Below are 18060 nucleotides of genomic sequence, written 5' to 3'. Positions count from 1 at the left end.
ATCTCCCTGGGACCTGCTCTGCTCTATTTCTCCTTGCCTACAGGTACATGGCCCCGATACATTACTCTCCCTGCTGGCAAACACATGCATGTGTATTTCAACTTTGGGGTGCACACCTTAATGCAATAGGCTGCGCACACCTATGGGCGGTGTAGGTGGAAGCGGCGGTGGAGGAGGACCAGGGCCGGATTAACAGCATCATGGGCTTGGTGCTGAGGATTTTGAAGGGCCTTAAGGGCCGTGCCTTGCCATGCACCCAGAGGAGGAAGGGTGCAGCCATGCATGCCTAATTCAACATGGGATGCTGTCTCTGAAGCCCATAAACACATCCATGCATCGCCAACTGTCCCTCCTTGTCCGGCCTTCACGCTGTGTGGGGAGGTTCTGAGGGTGCTGCCTGGGGAAGCGAGCATAGAAGCCAGACTTCTGTGTTTACAAGTGACAGAAGAGCGGTAACAGTGAATATGGCCAACCCGGGGCCTATATAAAAGGTAGGGGCCTGGAGCTGCAGCTCCAATAGCCCCTACATTAATCTGGCCCTGAGGAGGAGGACGAGGTAGCCAACACTGCTTCTTTTCAAAAATTTTAAATGAGGGTACACCCCAAAAGAGTGAGAAAGAGCAAAAATGGAACAATGGGTGGGTAAGGTCGGTATCCATTGCTATTCTGCATAAGGTACGGAAAAGTCCCGTGGGATCCATGCCTGGTTCATTTTAATGAACGTGAGCTTGTCCACATTGTCTCTGGACAGGCGGCTGCGCTTGTCTGTTATAACGCCCCCAGCCGTGCTAAATACCCGTTCAGATAATACACTGGCTGCAGGGCACGCCAGCACCTCCAAGGCGTAAAGGGCAAGCTCAAGCCATGTGCCCAATTTGGAGACCCAGAAGTTGAAGGGGGCAGACCCGTCATTCACTACATGTAGGCGTGTGCACACATACTGCTCCACCATGTTGGTAAAATGCTGCCTCCTGCTAAGACGTTCCATCTGAGCTGCTGGTGCTGCTGTTTGTTGTGGCGTGCTGACAAAGCTTTTCCACATTTCGGCCATGCTAACCCTGCCTTCTGAGGTGCTGGCGGTGCCCTGGTTGCGTTGGCGACCTCCTCCTCCTCCTCCTCTGCCTTGTGCTTCCACTGTGGCCCCGCTGTCAGATGGGAATGCCAGCAGCATGGCGTCTACCAGCGTGCGCTTGTACTCGCGCATCTTGCGATCGCGCTCCAGTGAGTGAATTAAGGACGGTACGTTGTCCTTGTAACGGGGATCCAGCAGCGTGGCCACCCAGTAATCAGCACAAGTTAGAATGTGGGCAACTCGGCGGTTGTTGTGGAGACACTGCAGCATGTAATCGCTCATGTGTGCCAGGCTGCCCAGAGGCAACGAAAGGCTGTCCTCTGTGGGAGGTGTATCGTCCGTGTCCTCTGTATCCCCCCAGCCACGCACCAGTGATGGCCATGAGCTGGCCTGGGTGCCACCCTGCTGTGAACATGGTTCCATCTCCTCCTCCAGCTCCTCCTCCTCCTCATCCTCCTCATCCTCCAGAACTGTGCCCCTGCTGGACAATTGCGTCCCTGGCGTTTGCGTGTGCAGGAACCCACCCTCGGAGCCCCTTGCGAATGACTGCCCTGAAAGCCTTGGAAATGTTACCTCTTCATCCTCCTCCTCCTCCTCATCCTGTGCCACATCCTCTTCCATCATCGCCCGAATTGTTTTTTCAAGGAGGCATAGAAGTGGGATAGTTAAGCTGAGAACGGCGTCATTGCCACTGGCCATGTTGGTGGAGTACTCAAAACAGCGCAACAAGGCACACAGGTCTCGCATGGAGGCCCAGTTAAATTAAATAGCGGAATAGAAAATATGATCCAAAAAAAGTGTATGTATATCACACGTACACAACCACACTGGGCCCCAATTACTATTGTTTGTACCCCTAAAAGGCTAGATGAGGAGTAGGGGGAGTATGGAACAGGCAGCACCCTCAAACCTTCAGAAGTATGAGATGAACCCCAACAACTTGGAAAGGTGGATCTCTCTCACACGTACCGACACAGACTATCCCGCAATTCAATTGATCCTCAAAGGTTTTTATTGAATAGCGGAATAGGAAATATGATCAAAAAAAGTGTATGTATCTCGCACGTACACAACCACACTAGGCCCCAATTACTATTGTTTGTACCCCTAAAAGGCTAGATGAGGAGTAGGGGGGGTATGGAACAGGCAGCACCCTCAAACCTTCAGAAGTATGAGATGAACCCCAACAACTTGGAAAGGTGGATCTCTCTCACACGTACCGACACAGACTATCCCCCAATTTAACTGATCCCCAAAGGTTTTTGATTAAATAGCGGAATAGAAAATATGATCCCAAAAAAGTGTATGTATATCACACGTACACAACCACACTGGGCCCCAATTACTATTGTTTGTACCCCTAAAAGGCTAGATGAGGAGTAGGGGGAGTATGGAACAGGCAGCACCCTCAAACCTTCAGAAGTATGAGATGAACCCCAACAACTTGGAAAGGTGGATCTCTCTCACACGTACCAACACAGACTATCCCCCAATTTAACTGATCCCCAAAGGTTTTTGATTAAATAGCGGAATAGAAAATATGATCCAAAAAAAGTGTATGTATATCACACGTACACAACCACACTAGGCCCCAATTACTATTGTTTGTACCCCTAAAAGGCTAGATGAGGAGTAGGGGGAGTATGGAACAGGCAGCACCCTCAAACCTTCAGAAGTATGAGATGAACCCCAACAACTTGGAAAGGTGGATCTCTCTCACACGTACCGACACAGACTATCCCGCAATTCAATTGATCCTCAAAGGTTTTTATTGAATAGCGGAATAGGAAATATGATTAAAAAAAGTGTATGTATCTCGCACGTACACAACCACACTAGGCCCCAATTACTATTGTTTGTACCCCTAAAAGGCTAGATGAGGAGTAGGGGGGGTATGGAACAGGCAGCACCCTCAAACCTTCAGAAGTATGAGATGAACCCCAACAACTTGGAAAGGTGGATCTCTCTCACACGTACCGACACAGACTATCCCCCAATTTAACTGATCCCCAAAGGTTTTTGATTAAATAGCGGAATAGAAAATATGATCCCAAAAAAGTGTATGTATATCACACGTACACAACCACACTGGGCCCCAATTACTATTGTTTGTACCCCTAAAAGGCTAGATGAGGAGTAGGGGGAGTATGGAACAGGCAGCACCCTCAAACCTTCAGAAGTATGAGATGAACCCCAACAACTTGGAAAGGTGGATCTCTCTCACACGTACCAACACAGACTATCCCCCAATTTAACTGATCCCCAAAGGTTTTTGATTAAATAGCGGAATAGAAAATATGATCCAAAAAAAGTGTATGTATATCACACGTACACAACCACACTAGGCCCCAATTACTATTGTTTGTACCCCTAAAAGGCTAGATGAGGAGTAGGGGGAGTATGGAACAGGCAGCACCCTCAAACCTTCAGAAGTATGAGATGAACCCCAACAACTTGGAAAGGTGGATCTCTCTCACACGTACCGACACAGACTATCCCGCAATTCAATTGATCCTCAAAGGTTTTTATTGAATAGCGGAATAGGAAATATGATCAAAAAAAGTGTATGTATCTCGCACGTACACAACCACACTAGGCCCCAATTACTATTGTTTGTACCCCTAAAAGGCTAGATGAGGAGTAGGGGGGGTATGGAACAGGCATCACCCTCAAACCTTCAGAAGTATGAGATGAACCCCAACAACTTGGAAAGGTGGATCTCTCTCACACGTACCGACACAGACTATCCCCCAATTTAACTGATCCCCAAAGGTTTTTGATTAAATAGCGGAATAGAAAATATGATCCAAAAAAAGTGTATGTATATCACACGTACACAACCACACTGGGCCCCAATTACTATTGTTTGTACCCCTAAAAGGCTAGATGAGGAGTAGGGGGAGTATGGAACAGGCAGCACCCTCAAACCTTCAGAAGTATGAGATGAACCCCAACAACTTGGAAAGGTGGATCTCTCTCACACGTACCGACACAGACTATCCCGCAATTCAATTGATCCTCAAAGGTTTTTATTGAATAGCGGAATAGGAAATATGATCAAAAAAAGTGTATGTATCTCGCACGTACACAACCACACTAGGCCCCAATTACTATTGTTTGTACCCCTAAAAGGCTAGATGAGGAGTAGGGGGGGTATGGAACAGGCAGCACCCTCAAACCTTCAGAAGTATGAGATGAACCCCAACAACTTGGAAAGGTGGATCTCTCTCACACGTACCGACACAGACTATCCCCCAATTTAACTGATCCCCAAAGGTTTTTGATTAAATAGCGGAATAGAAAATATGATCCCAAAAAAGTGTATGTATATCACACGTACACAACCACACTGGGCCCCAATTACTATTGTTTGTACCCCTAAAAGGCTAGATGAGGAGTAGGGGGAGTATGGAACAGGCAGCACCCTCAAACCTTCAGAAGTATGAGATGAACCCCAACAACTTGGAAAGGTGGATCTCTCTCACACGTACCAACACAGACTATCCCCCAATTTAACTGATCCCCAAAGGTTTTTGATTAAATAGCGGAATAGAAAATATGATCCAAAAAAAGTGTATGTATATCACACGTACACAACCACACTAGGCCCCAATTACTATTGTTTGTACCCCTAAAAGGCTAGGAGTAGGGGGAGTATGGAACAGGCAGCACCCTCAAACCTTCAGAAGTATGAGATGAACCCCAACAACTTGGAAAGGTGGATCTCTCTCACACGTACCAACACAGACTATCCCCCAATTTAACTGATCCCCAAAGGTTTTTGATTAAATAGCGGAATAGAAAATATGATCCCAAAAAAGTGTATGTATATCACACGTACACAACCACACTAGGCCCCAATTACTATTGTTTGTACCCCTAAAAGGCTAGGAGTAGGGGGAGTATGGAACAGGCAGCACCCTCAAACCTTCAGAAGTATGAGATGAACCCCAACAACTTGGAAAGGTGGATCTCTCTCACGCGTACCAACACAGACTATCCCCCAATTTAACTGATCCCCAAAGGTTTTTGATTAAATAGCGGAATAGAAAATATGATCCCAAAAAAGTGTATGTATATCACACGTACACAACCACACTAGGCCCCAATTACTATTGTTTGTACCCCTAAAAGGCTAGGAGTAGGGGGAGTATGGAACAGGCAGCACCCTCAAACCTTCAGAAGTATGAGATGAACCCCAACAACTTGGAAAGGTGGATCTCTCTCACACGTACCAACACAGACTATCCCCCAATTTAACTGATCCCCAAAGGTTTTTGATTAAATAGCGGAATAGAAAATATGATCCCAAAAAAGTGTATGTATATCACACGTACACAACCACACTAGGCCCCAATTACTATTGTTTGTACCCCTAAAAGGCTAGGAGTAGGGGGAGTATGGAACAGGCAGCACCCTCAAACCTTCAGAAGTATGAGATGAACCCCAACAACTTGGAAAGGTGGATCTCTCTCACACGTACCAACACAGACTATCCCCCAATTTAACTGATCCCCAAAGGTTTTTGATTAAATAGCGGAATAGAAAATATGATCCCAAAAAAGTGTATGTATATCACACGTACACAACCACACTAGGCCCCAATTACTATTGTTTGTACCCCTAAAAGGCTAGATGAGGAGTAGGGGGAGTATGGAACAGGCAGCACCCTCAAACCTTCAGAAGTATGAGATGAACCCCAACAACTTGGAAAGGTGGATCTCTCTCACACGTACCGACACAGACTATCCCGCAATTCAATTGATCCTCAAAGGTTTTTATTGAATAGCGGAATAGGAAATATGATCAAAAAAAGTGTATGTATCTCGCACGTACACAACCACACTAGGCCCCAATTACTATTGTTTGTACCCCTAAAAGGCTAGATGAGGAGTAGGGGGGGTATGGAACAGGCAGCACCCTCAAACCTTCAGAAGTATGAGATGAACCCCAACAACTTGGAAAGGTGGATCTCTCTCACACGTACCGACACAGACTATCCCCCAATTTAACTGATCCCCAAAGGTTTTTGATTAAATAGCGGAATAGAAAATATGATCCCAAAAAAGTGTATGTATATCACACGTACACAACCACACTGGGCCCCAATTACTATTGTTTGTACCCCTAAAAGGCTAGATGAGGAGTAGGGGGAGTATGGAACAGGCAGCACCCTCAAACCTTCAGAAGTATGAGATGAACCCCAACAACTTGGAAAGGTGGATCTCTCTCACACGTACCAACACAGACTATCCCCCAATTTAACTGATCCCCAAAGGTTTTTGATTAAATAGCGGAATAGAAAATATGATCCAAAAAAAGTGTATGTATATCACACGTACACAACCACACTAGGCCCCAATTACTATTGTTTGTACCCCTAAAAGGCTAGATGAGGAGTAGGGGGAGTATGGAACAGGCAGCACCCTCAAACCTTCAGAAGTATGAGATGAACCCCAACAACTTGGAAAGGTGGATCTCTCTCACACGTACCGACACAGACTATCCCGCAATTCAATTGATCCTCAAAGGTTTTTATTGAATAGCGGAATAGGAAATATGATCAAAAAAAGTGTATGTATCTCGCACGTACACAACCACACTAGGCCCCAATTACTATTGTTTGTACCCCTAAAAGGCTAGATGAGGAGTAGGGGGGGTATGGAACAGGCAGCACCCTCAAACCTTCAGAAGTATGAGATGAACCCCAACAACTTGGAAAGGTGGATCTCTCTCACACGTACCGACACAGACTATCCCCCAATTTAACTGATCCCCAAAGGTTTTTGATTAAATAGCGGAATAGAAAATATGATCCAAAAAAAGTGTATGTATATCACACGTACACAACCACACTGGGCCCCAATTACTATTGTTTGTACCCCTAAAAGGCTAGATGAGGAGTAGGGGGAGTATGGAACAGGCAGCACCCTCAAACCTTCAGAAGTATGAGATGAACCCCAACAACTTGGAAAGGTGGATCTCTCTCACACGTACCGACACAGACTATCCCGCAATTCAATTGATCCTCAAAGGTTTTTATTGAATAGCGGAATAGGAAATATGATCAAAAAAAGTGTATGTATCTCGCACGTACACAACCACACTAGGCCCCAATTACTATTGTTTGTACCCCTAAAAGGCTAGATGAGGAGTAGGGGGGGTATGGAACAGGCAGCACCCTCAAACCTTCAGAAGTATGAGATGAACCCCAACAACTTGGAAAGGTGGATCTCTCTCACACGTACCGACACAGACTATCCCCCAATTTAACTGATCCCCAAAGGTTTTTGATTAAATAGCGGAATAGAAAATATGATCCCAAAAAAGTGTATGTATATCACACGTACACAACCACACTGGGCCCCAATTACTATTGTTTGTACCCCTAAAAGGCTAGATGAGGAGTAGGGGGAGTATGGAACAGGCAGCACCCTCAAACCTTCAGAAGTATGAGATGAACCCCAACAACTTGGAAAGGTGGATCTCTCTCACACGTACCAACACAGACTATCCCCCAATTTAACTGATCCCCAAAGGTTTTTGATTAAATAGCGGAATAGAAAATATGATCCAAAAAAAGTGTATGTATATCACACGTACACAACCACACTAGGCCCCAATTACTATTGTTTGTACCCCTAAAAGGCTAGGAGTAGGGGGAGTATGGAACAGGCAGCACCCTCAAACCTTCAGAAGTATGAGATGAACCCCAACAACTTGGAAAGGTGGATCTCTCTCACACGTACCAACACAGACTATCCCCCAATTTAACTGATCCCCAAAGGTTTTTGATTAAATAGCGGAATAGAAAATATGATCCCAAAAAAGTGTATGTATATCACACGTACACAACCACACTAGGCCCCAATTACTATTGTTTGTACCCCTAAAAGGCTAGGAGTAGGGGGAGTATGGAACAGGCAGCACCCTCAAACCTTCAGAAGTATGAGATGAACCCCAACAACTTGGAAAGGTGGATCTCTCTCACACGTACCAACACAGACTATCCCCCAATTTAACTGATCCCCAAAGGTTTTTGATTAAATAGCGGAATAGAAAATATGATCCCAAAAAAGTGTATGTATATCACACGTACACAACCACACTAGGCCCCAATTACTATTGTTTGTACCCCTAAAAGGCTAGGAGTAGGGGGAGTATGGAACAGGCAGCACCCTCAAACCTTCAGAAGTATGAGATGAACCCCAACAACTTGGAAAGGTGGATCTCTCTCACACGTACCAACACAGACTATCCCCCAATTTAACTGATCCCCAAAGGTTTTTAATTAAATAGCGGAATAGAAAATATGATCCCAAAAAAGTGTATGTATATCACACGTACACAACCACACTAGGCCCCAATTACTATTGTTTGTACCCCTAAAAGGCTAGGAGTAGGGGGAGTATGGAACAGGCAGCACCCTCAAACCTTCAGAAGTATGAGATGAACCCCAACAACTTGGAAAGGTGGATCTCTCTCACACGTACCAACACAGACTATCCCCCAATTTAACTGATCCCCAAAGGTTTTTGATTAAATAGCGGAATAGAAAATATGATCCCAAAAAAGTGTATGTATATCACACGTACACAACCACACTAGGCCCCAATTACTATTGTTTGTACCCCTAAAAGGCTAGGAGTAGGGGGAGTATGGAACAGGCAGCACCCTCAAACCTTCAGAAGTATGAGATGAACCCCAACAACTTGGAAAGGTGGATCTCTCTCACACGTACCAACACAGACTATCCCCCAATTTAACTGATCCCCAAAGGTTTTTGATTAAATAGCGGAATAGAAAATATGATCCCAAAAAAGTGTATGTATATCACACGTACACAACCACACTAGGCCCCAATTACTATTGTTTGTACCCCTAAAAGGCTAGGAGTAGGGGGAGTATGGAACAGGCAGCACCCTCAAACCTTCAGAAGTATGAGATGAACCCCAACAACTTGGAAAGGTGGATCTCTCTCACACGTACCAACACAGACTATCCCCCAATTTAACTGATCCCCAAAGGTTTTTGATTAAATAGCGGAATAGAAAATATGATCCCAAAAAAGTGTATGTATATCACACGTACACAACCACACTAGGCCCCAATTACTATTGTTTGTACCCCTAAAAGGCTAGATGAGGAGTAGGGGGAGTATGGAACAGGCAGCACCCTCAAACCTTCAGAAGTATGAGATGAACCCCAACAACTTGGAAAGGTGGATCTCTCTCACACGTACCGACACAGACTATCCCGCAATTCAATTGATCCTCAAAGGTTTTTATTGAATAGCGGAATAGGAAATATGATCAAAAAAAGTGTATGTATCTCGCACGTACACAACCACACTAGGCCCCAATTACTATTGTTTGTACCCCTAAAAGGCTAGATGAGGAGTAGGGGGGGTATGGAACAGGCAGCACCCTCAAACCTTCAGAAGTATGAGATGAACCCCAACAACTTGGAAAGGTGGATCTCTCTCACACGTACCGACACAGACTATCCCCCAATTTAACTGATCCCCAAAGGTTTTTGATTAAATAGCGGAATAGAAAATATGATCCCAAAAAAGTGTATGTATATCACACGTACACAACCACACTGGGCCCCAATTACTATTGTTTGTACCCCTAAAAGGCTAGATGAGGAGTATGGGGAGTATGGAACAGGCAGCACCCTCAAACCTTCAGAAGTATGAGATGAACCCCAACAACTTGGAAAGGTGGATCTCTCTCACACGTACCAACACAGACTATCCCCCAATTTAACTGATCCCCAAAGGTTTTTGATTAAATAGCGGAATAGAAAATATGATCCAAAAAAAGTGTATGTATATCACACGTACACAACCACACTAGGCCCCAATTACTATTGTTTGTACCCCTAAAAGGCTAGATGAGGAGTAGGGGGAGTATGGAACAGGCAGCACCCTCAAACCTTCAGAAGTATGAGATGAACCCCAACAACTTGGAAAGGTGGATCTCTCTCACACGTACCGACACAGACTATCCCGCAATTCAATTGATCCTCAAAGGTTTTTATTGAATAGCGGAATAGGAAATATGATCAAAAAAAGTGTATGTATCTCGCACGTACACAACCACACTAGGCCCCAATTACTATTGTTTGTACCCCTAAAAGGCTAGATGAGGAGTAGGGGGGGTATGGAACAGGCAGCACCCTCAAACCTTCAGAAGTATGAGATGAACCCCAACAACTTGGAAAGGTGGATCTCTCTCACACGTACCGACACAGACTATCCCCCAATTTAACTGATCCCCAAAGGTTTTTGATTAAATAGCGGAATAGAAAATATGATCCAAAAAAAGTGTATGTATATCACACGTACACAACCACACTGGGCCCCAATTACTATTGTTTGTACCCCTAAAAGGCTAGATGAGGAGTAGGGGGAGTATGGAACAGGCAGCACCCTCAAACCTTCAGAAGTATGAGATGAACCCCAACAACTTGGAAAGGTGGATCTCTCTCACACGTACCGACACAGACTATCCCGCAATTCAATTGATCCTCAAAGGTTTTTATTGAATAGCGGAATAGGAAATATGATCAAAAAAAGTGTATGTATCTCGCACGTACACAACCACACTAGGCCCCAATTACTATTGTTTGTACCCCTAAAAGGCTAGATGAGGAGTAGGGGGGGTATGGAACAGGCAGCACCCTCAAACCTTCAGAAGTATGAGATGAACCCCAACAACTTGGAAAGGTGGATCTCTCTCACACGTACCGACACAGACTATCCCCCAATTTAACTGATCCCCAAAGGTTTTTGATTAAATAGCGGAATAGAAAATATGATCCCAAAAAAGTGTATGTATATCACACGTACACAACCACACTGGGCCCCAATTACTATTGTTTGTACCCCTAAAAGGCTAGATGAGGAGTAGGGGGAGTATGGAACAGGCAGCACCCTCAAACCTTCAGAAGTATGAGATGAACCCCAACAACTTGGAAAGGTGGATCTCTCTCACACGTACCAACACAGACTATCCCCCAATTTAACTGATCCCCAAAGGTTTTTGATTAAATAGCGGAATAGAAAATATGATCCAAAAAAAGTGTATGTATATCACACGTACACAACCACACTAGGCCCCAATTACTATTGTTTGTACCCCTAAAAGGCTAGGAGTAGGGGGAGTATGGAACAGGCAGCACCCTCAAACCTTCAGAAGTATGAGATGAACCCCAACAACTTGGAAAGGTGGATCTCTCTCACACGTACCAACACAGACTATCCCCCAATTTAACTGATCCCCAAAGGTTTTTGATTAAATAGCGGAATAGAAAATATGATCCCAAAAAAGTGTATGTATATCACACGTACACAACCACACTAGGCCCCAATTACTATTGTTTGTACCCCTAAAAGGCTAGGAGTAGGGGGAGTATGGAACAGGCAGCACCCTCAAACCTTCAGAAGTATGAGATGAACCCCAACAACTTGGAAAGGTGGATCTCTCTCACACGTACCAACACAGACTATCCCCCAATTTAACTGATCCCCAAAGGTTTTTGATTAAATAGCGGAATAGAAAATATGATCCCAAAAAAGTGTATGTATATCACACGTACACAACCACACTAGGCCCCAATTACTATTGTTTGTACCCCTAAAAGGCTAGGAGTAGGGGGAGTATGGAACAGGCAGCACCCTCAAACCTTCAGAAGTATGAGATGAACCCCAACAACTTGGAAAGGTGGATCTCTCTCACACGTACCAACACAGACTATCCCCCAATTTAACTGATCCCCAAAGGTTTTTGATTAAATAGCGGAATAGAAAATATGATCCCAAAAAAGTGTATGTATATCACACGTACACAACCACACTAGGCCCCAATTACTATTGTTTGTACCCCTAAAAGGCTAGGAGTAGGGGGAGTATGGAACAGGCAGCACCCTCAAACCTTCAGAAGTATGAGATGAACCCCAACAACTTGGAAAGGTGGATCTCTCTCACACGTACCAACACAGACTATCCCCCAATTTAACTGATCCCCAAAGGTTTTTGATTAAATAGCGGAATAGAAAATATGATCCCAAAAAAGTGTATGTATATCACACGTACACAACCACACTAGGCCCCAATTACTATTGTTTGTACCCCTAAAAGGCTAGATGAGGAGTAGGGGGAGTATGGAACAGGCAGCACCCTCAAACCTTCAGAAGTATGAGATTGTGTTCACTGTACCCCACAAAGATTGAGTTCACTGCACCCCACAATGATTGTGTTCACTGCACCCCACAAAGATTGTGTTCACTGCACCTCACAAAGATTGTGTTCACTGTACCCCCCAAAGATTGTGTTCACTGCACCCCACAAAGGTTCTGTTCACTGTACCCCACAAAGATTGTGTTCACTGCACCCCAAAAAGATTGTGTTCACTGCACCCCAAAAAGGATGTTGTTCACTGCACCCCAAAAAGGATGTTGTTCACTCCACCCCAAAAAGATTGTGTTCACTGCACCCCACAAAGATTGTGTTCACTGCACCCCAAAAAGATTGTGTTCACTGCACCCCAAAAATGATTTTGTTCACTGCACCCCAAAAAGGATTTTGTTCACTGCACCCCAAAAAGGATGTTGTTCACTCCACCCCAAAAAGATTGTGTTCACTGCACCCCAAAAAGATTGTGTTCACTGCACCCCACAAAGGATTTTGTTCACTGCACCCCAAAAAGATTGTGTTCACTGCACCCCAAAAAGGATGTTGTTCACTGCACCCCAAAAAGGATTTTGTTCACTGCACCCCAAAAAGATTGTGTTCACTGCACCCCACAAAGGATTTTGTTCACTGCACCCCACAAAGATTGTGTTCACTGCACACCAAAAAGGATTGTGTTCACTGCACCCCAAAAAGATTTTGTTCACTGCACCCCAAAAAGATTGTGTTCACTGCAGCCCAAAAAGATTGTGTTCACTGCAGCCCAAAAAGTTTGTGTTCACTGCAGCCCAAAAAGATTGTGTTCACTGCAGCCCAAAAAGATTGTGTTCACTGCAGCTCACACACAGAAAAATGGATGTGGATCACTGACACCTGCCTATCTCCAATCCCACACCACACAGCAATATCGATTGTAGTTTGTAGAACACAGTTTCCCTAAAATTCAGCAGACTCTGTCCCTAACAGGATTGAGAAGAGATCGTAGATCAGGATTGAGTGCAGACCCCACCCCCCACACAGCAATATCGATTGTAGTTTGTAGAAGACACTGACCCTATAATTCAGCAGACTCTATCCCTAAAATGCCTACAACTCGCCCTGCCTAAACACTCCGACCTGTCCCTCAATTCTATCCGGACACAAATGGTTTTTTCCTGCCTATCTTTCCCTAATCAGCAGCCAGCACGTTGATGTGTGCTCTGTCCCTGAATCTAAGCAGCATAATGACGCCGCTGCGGCTGCCTCGAACTTATAAAGACTTGGTCACATGCTTCAGACGGCCAATCACAGCTACTGAGACATTTGCAGGCATGGCTGGGATGGCTTAAGGCACACCAGTTAAACGATTGTTGATTGGCTGTTGAAAGCCCGCCATGAAAAGAGCGCCAAAGCATGCAAAACCCGGAAATAAAACGACCGAACACGGATTTTTACCCGAACATACAGTAAAGTGTTCGTGTCCGTGTTCGGGTACAAAAAATCCAATTATTCGGTACGAACACGAATAATACAGTCCGTGTTCGCTCAACACTACTAGGGAGCAGTGCTGTGTAAAAATGTTGGCAGCGAAGAGCAGCGGTGCAGAGAATTAACTTTTTAACCTTTCCAGCTACATACTCTGTCCGTAATGGCTCAGCATTAGTGATGAGCCGAATACACCCCCCTGTTTGGTTTGCACCAGAACACCAAGAACAGAGGAAAAGTTTTTTCGAACAAACTAACTCCATTGAAGTCTATGGGACTCGAATGTCAAAAATCAAAAGTCATTATTTTAAAGGCTTAAATGCAAGTTATTGGCCAAAAAAGTGTATTGGGGTCCGGGTACTGACCTGGGGAACATGTAACAATGCAAAAAAAATTTTTAAAAAACAATCGTTTTTAAAGGAGCAGTGATTTACTGATTTTAATGATGCTTAAAGTGAAACTATAAAAATGAAAAATTCCTTTAAATATCGTGCCTGGGGGTCCCCTTAATGTGCCTGTAAAGTAGTGCATCTGTACGATGTATGTAGCCTGCTGCAGAAATACTGACATTTCTAAAGGAAAAAATGTCATATACAAATATACTGTACATACAAAATTTCAAACCGCATGTACTTGTCATACAGGTGCAGAAAAATTGGGCCTTTGCTGTTGGTGGTGCCTGAACACTGTAACCCCTCACAGTTACTCTTGCTGGGCGCAGGAACGGGCCCTGCTGGTAAAGATTCCATACAAATTTAAAATCGCATGTACTTGTCATACAGGTGCAGAAAAATTGGGCCTTGGTTGTTGGTGTTGCCTGAACACCGCAACCCCTCACAGTTACTCTTGCTGGGCACAGGAACAGGCCCTGCTGGTAAAAATTCCATACAAATTTGTAAATCGCATTTATTTGTCATACAGGTGCAGAAAAATCGGGCCTTGGTTGTTGGTGTTGCCTGAACACGGTAACTCCTCGCAGTTACTCTTGCTGGGCGCAGGAACGGGCCCTGCTGGTAAAAATTCCATACAAATTTGAAATTGGCAAAGATCAAGTGTTGTCTCCCCCTTAGCTATGGCTGTAATTTTGCCCCTGGAGGGAGTGCTCGATTTTGTATAAGAGAATTTTTTTTTCAGCCAGGATAGCATAATATGTGATGTTTGCCTTATAATTTACTTGGAAAGATCATGTTAGTAACAGGCAGGGCCAGATTAACGTAGGGGCTATTGGAGCTGCAGCTCCAGGCCCCTACCTTTTATATAGGCCCCGGGTTGGCCATATTCACTGTTACCGCTCTTCTGTCACTTGTAAACACAGAAGTCTGGCTTCTATGCTCGCTTCCCCAGGCAGCTCCCTCAGAACCTCCCCACACAGCACGAAGGCCGGACAAGGAGGGACAGTTGCCGATGCATGGATGTGTTTATGGGCTTCAGAGACAGCATCCCATGTTGATTTAGGCATGCATGGCTGCACCCTTCCTCCTCTGGGTGCATGCCAAGGCACGGCCCTTAAGGCCCTTCAAAATCCTCAGCACCAAGCCCATGATGCTCTTAATCCGGCCCTGGTAACAGGTCTTTTCTCTCCTGCACAAACAGAAAAACCTGTCTGGACCGCTGAATAGCGTATCCTGAAGCGTTATTAAAAAAAAAAAATTAGGAGTTTGGGACTCTGGGGTCTTTTTAAAACTGCAGATGAATGATTGCTGTACCCAGTGGTTAATTGCTGAGTTTTAAACATCTTTGTAACATACACTATCACATTCTTTCCTAATATTTAGATTGTAAGCTTTCGCAAGCAGGGTCCACTCAAACCTCCTGTCTTGAATTGTAGGATAACTGTACTGACTCCCTTTATATTGTAAATCGCTGCACAAACTTTTGGTATACATTTGATTTACAGACGGTAGGATATTCATGTCCAGAAGGTGCTGGTACCTGGAGAATCCACTATTCCTTCTACTGGAAAATGCAGTTAGGAGCATCTGTGAGGTATTTCTGTTTAAGAAATAGATTTGACTATGTCCACAGATCAATTAGCTGCAGGGAAAGGGCAGGAGGATTAATGCTGGCCAAGGTGTACCTTCTTTTTCTATGAAATGTTTGAAGCGGTTAGCCTTTTCAAGGGATGTCAGAAATGGACAGTCTGCTTGTTTCACTAAGCACAGGTCTCGTTTTTATTAGCATTGATGTACCTACTGGTCTTGCATCAGGTAACAGCTGCAAACTGTCCTAGCTAGAAAAAAAAATTGCATCTATACCCTCCTTCAACAACTAAAATGTGCTGGCTGGCAATAGAGTATCGATAGATAAGTGTAGGGGAGCTCCTATTGCATCATGCAAACATTTGTGATCTTCCATTTTAATTATTTGGCAGCTCAGGTATCCCCTGCTAAGAGGGAGGGACTACAAGCAGAAAATGCAAAGCCTACAAATTGGTATTTTATGTAGAGGGCACAATAAGTTATTTTATTTAGGTTTTTCCAGATTAGTTAAACTTTCTTTATTACACGTAATAGGGCTGCACTGTGTAGCTATTACAGAAACATTTGGGAATCCATCAACATGCTGACACTCAACTACTGACCTATGCTCTAGAAAAGTATTTAGGAAGTAGTAGAGTCCAAATTATCAGTGGTGAAACTGAGATTATTTCCTCTATATTTTTATCTTGGGAAATTTGAACGGTTAAAAGATGGCAATTAGTCTAAGACTTTCCGACATAGGAAAGTATAAATCAATGTAATCACTTCCTCTTTCAGAGAAAAGAAAAACTGAAATGTTCTTGCATTATACAGTCCCAGAAATATGCAGGAAACTCTACAGTGCTGCATTCTGGGAAGTAATTTTCCTTAACGTGCACCTTAGTTAAAAGTTTTTAACTATAAAACGGTCTTTAGATTTCTCTACAAAATGCAGCTAGACACCTTGTATCTGTACATTTCATTCAGTCTGACACTCTCATGTTTCTCTTCAATGTTTACCGACACATTTGTCAAGGAGGTGTAGATTTCCAATGCATAAAATCCAACTTAGAGTGGAACAGACTGTTAAATCATTTTTAACTTTCTACTTTCTCATGATTTAAGAGCCTTTCACAGAGAGACTTCAGCTGTGCATTTTGTCACCGGTCATCCATTTACTGTGATAAAAGATACAAACAGGCAGAACTACTGATACTGTACATATACTTGTTCTGGGTCAATTACTTGTCAAATAGTGGAACCAGAATAACCATGGCCAGATCTTTGACAAGGCCAAGACATATGGCACTTTTCCACTGCAAGTACCGGCTTGGCTCTATTTGGCCCTGCTTGGCCCCGTTTGGTTTTCCACTGCATGGTACCGCATGGTACCGTGTTCGAACGGTTCGGTACGGTTTCGTATGGTTTGCTTTTCCACTAAAGTAGTACTAAAGTAAGTGGGTGGGATAGTGGGTGGAATAACAACGATTCTCTGACCAATCAGTGGCTAGTAGTGACAAACAGTCAGCTGCATGCAAAGGATTGTGGGATATGGTACCAGTATGGTACCTCTTGGAACCACAATCGAGGTGGTACTGTTTTAGAGAGCCATACCGTTTGGTTCCATTTATTTGAAAAGCGCCGCCGTACCGTACCATACCTACACCGTACCATGCGGTACCAGCAGTGGAAAAGCACAAAAGCGAGCCGAACCGTTCGGTTCCATGCAGTGGAAAAGCACCATTAGAGTGCCAAGCTGCCTAGCCACCCAGCCTATTAAAAGTTCAGTGGCACACCAACACATCTGCTTGTGCCATTTATTTAGACACCATTAGTGTAGTGCCCAATATAAACTTTTTTACAAATGTGACCCCCTTGATATTCCAGAAAGGACTTTCCCTTCTGGAAAATCGGAGGTTGGAGCACCCACAGTAGTGATGATCTGGTCTTCTGACTCAGATGTTCTGAAAATCCAAGGAGGCAGGAGACTAGTCTGCTTTGGACAAAATTTCCCTTTGACAAGGCCACAAATGGAACTGAGCATAAAGAACTGCAGTGAATGTGGACACCATCAGCCACAACACATGCATGCAGCAGCGAAGGTAGACCCGCCAGTGGGGATAGCAGCAACCGAATTGCTGACAGTGGAACAAAAAAACTATTTATGTGCTGACAAAGAAGGTCCGCGCTTAGGCCGAGGCTTTGTCCCCTGTCTGGACTGTGGAACAAAAGTACTCTTTCTCCCTGTAAGGTTCTTAAAGATAGTATCCAGGGTGGCTCCGAACATATGTTCCGCCTAGTGGGCAAAGCCATAAGGTTTGGCCCGCAGACCAATATTTGAAGTAAATCCTCCTATCGTTTTCAGCCAA

The sequence above is a fragment of the Pelophylax lessonae genome (genome assembly GCF_965119305.1).
Source record: "Pelophylax lessonae genome assembly, chromosome: 10".
Taxonomy (NCBI): Eukaryota; Metazoa; Chordata; class Amphibia; order Anura; family Ranidae; genus Pelophylax; species Pelophylax lessonae.
This window is presented reverse-complemented; position numbering follows the sequence as displayed.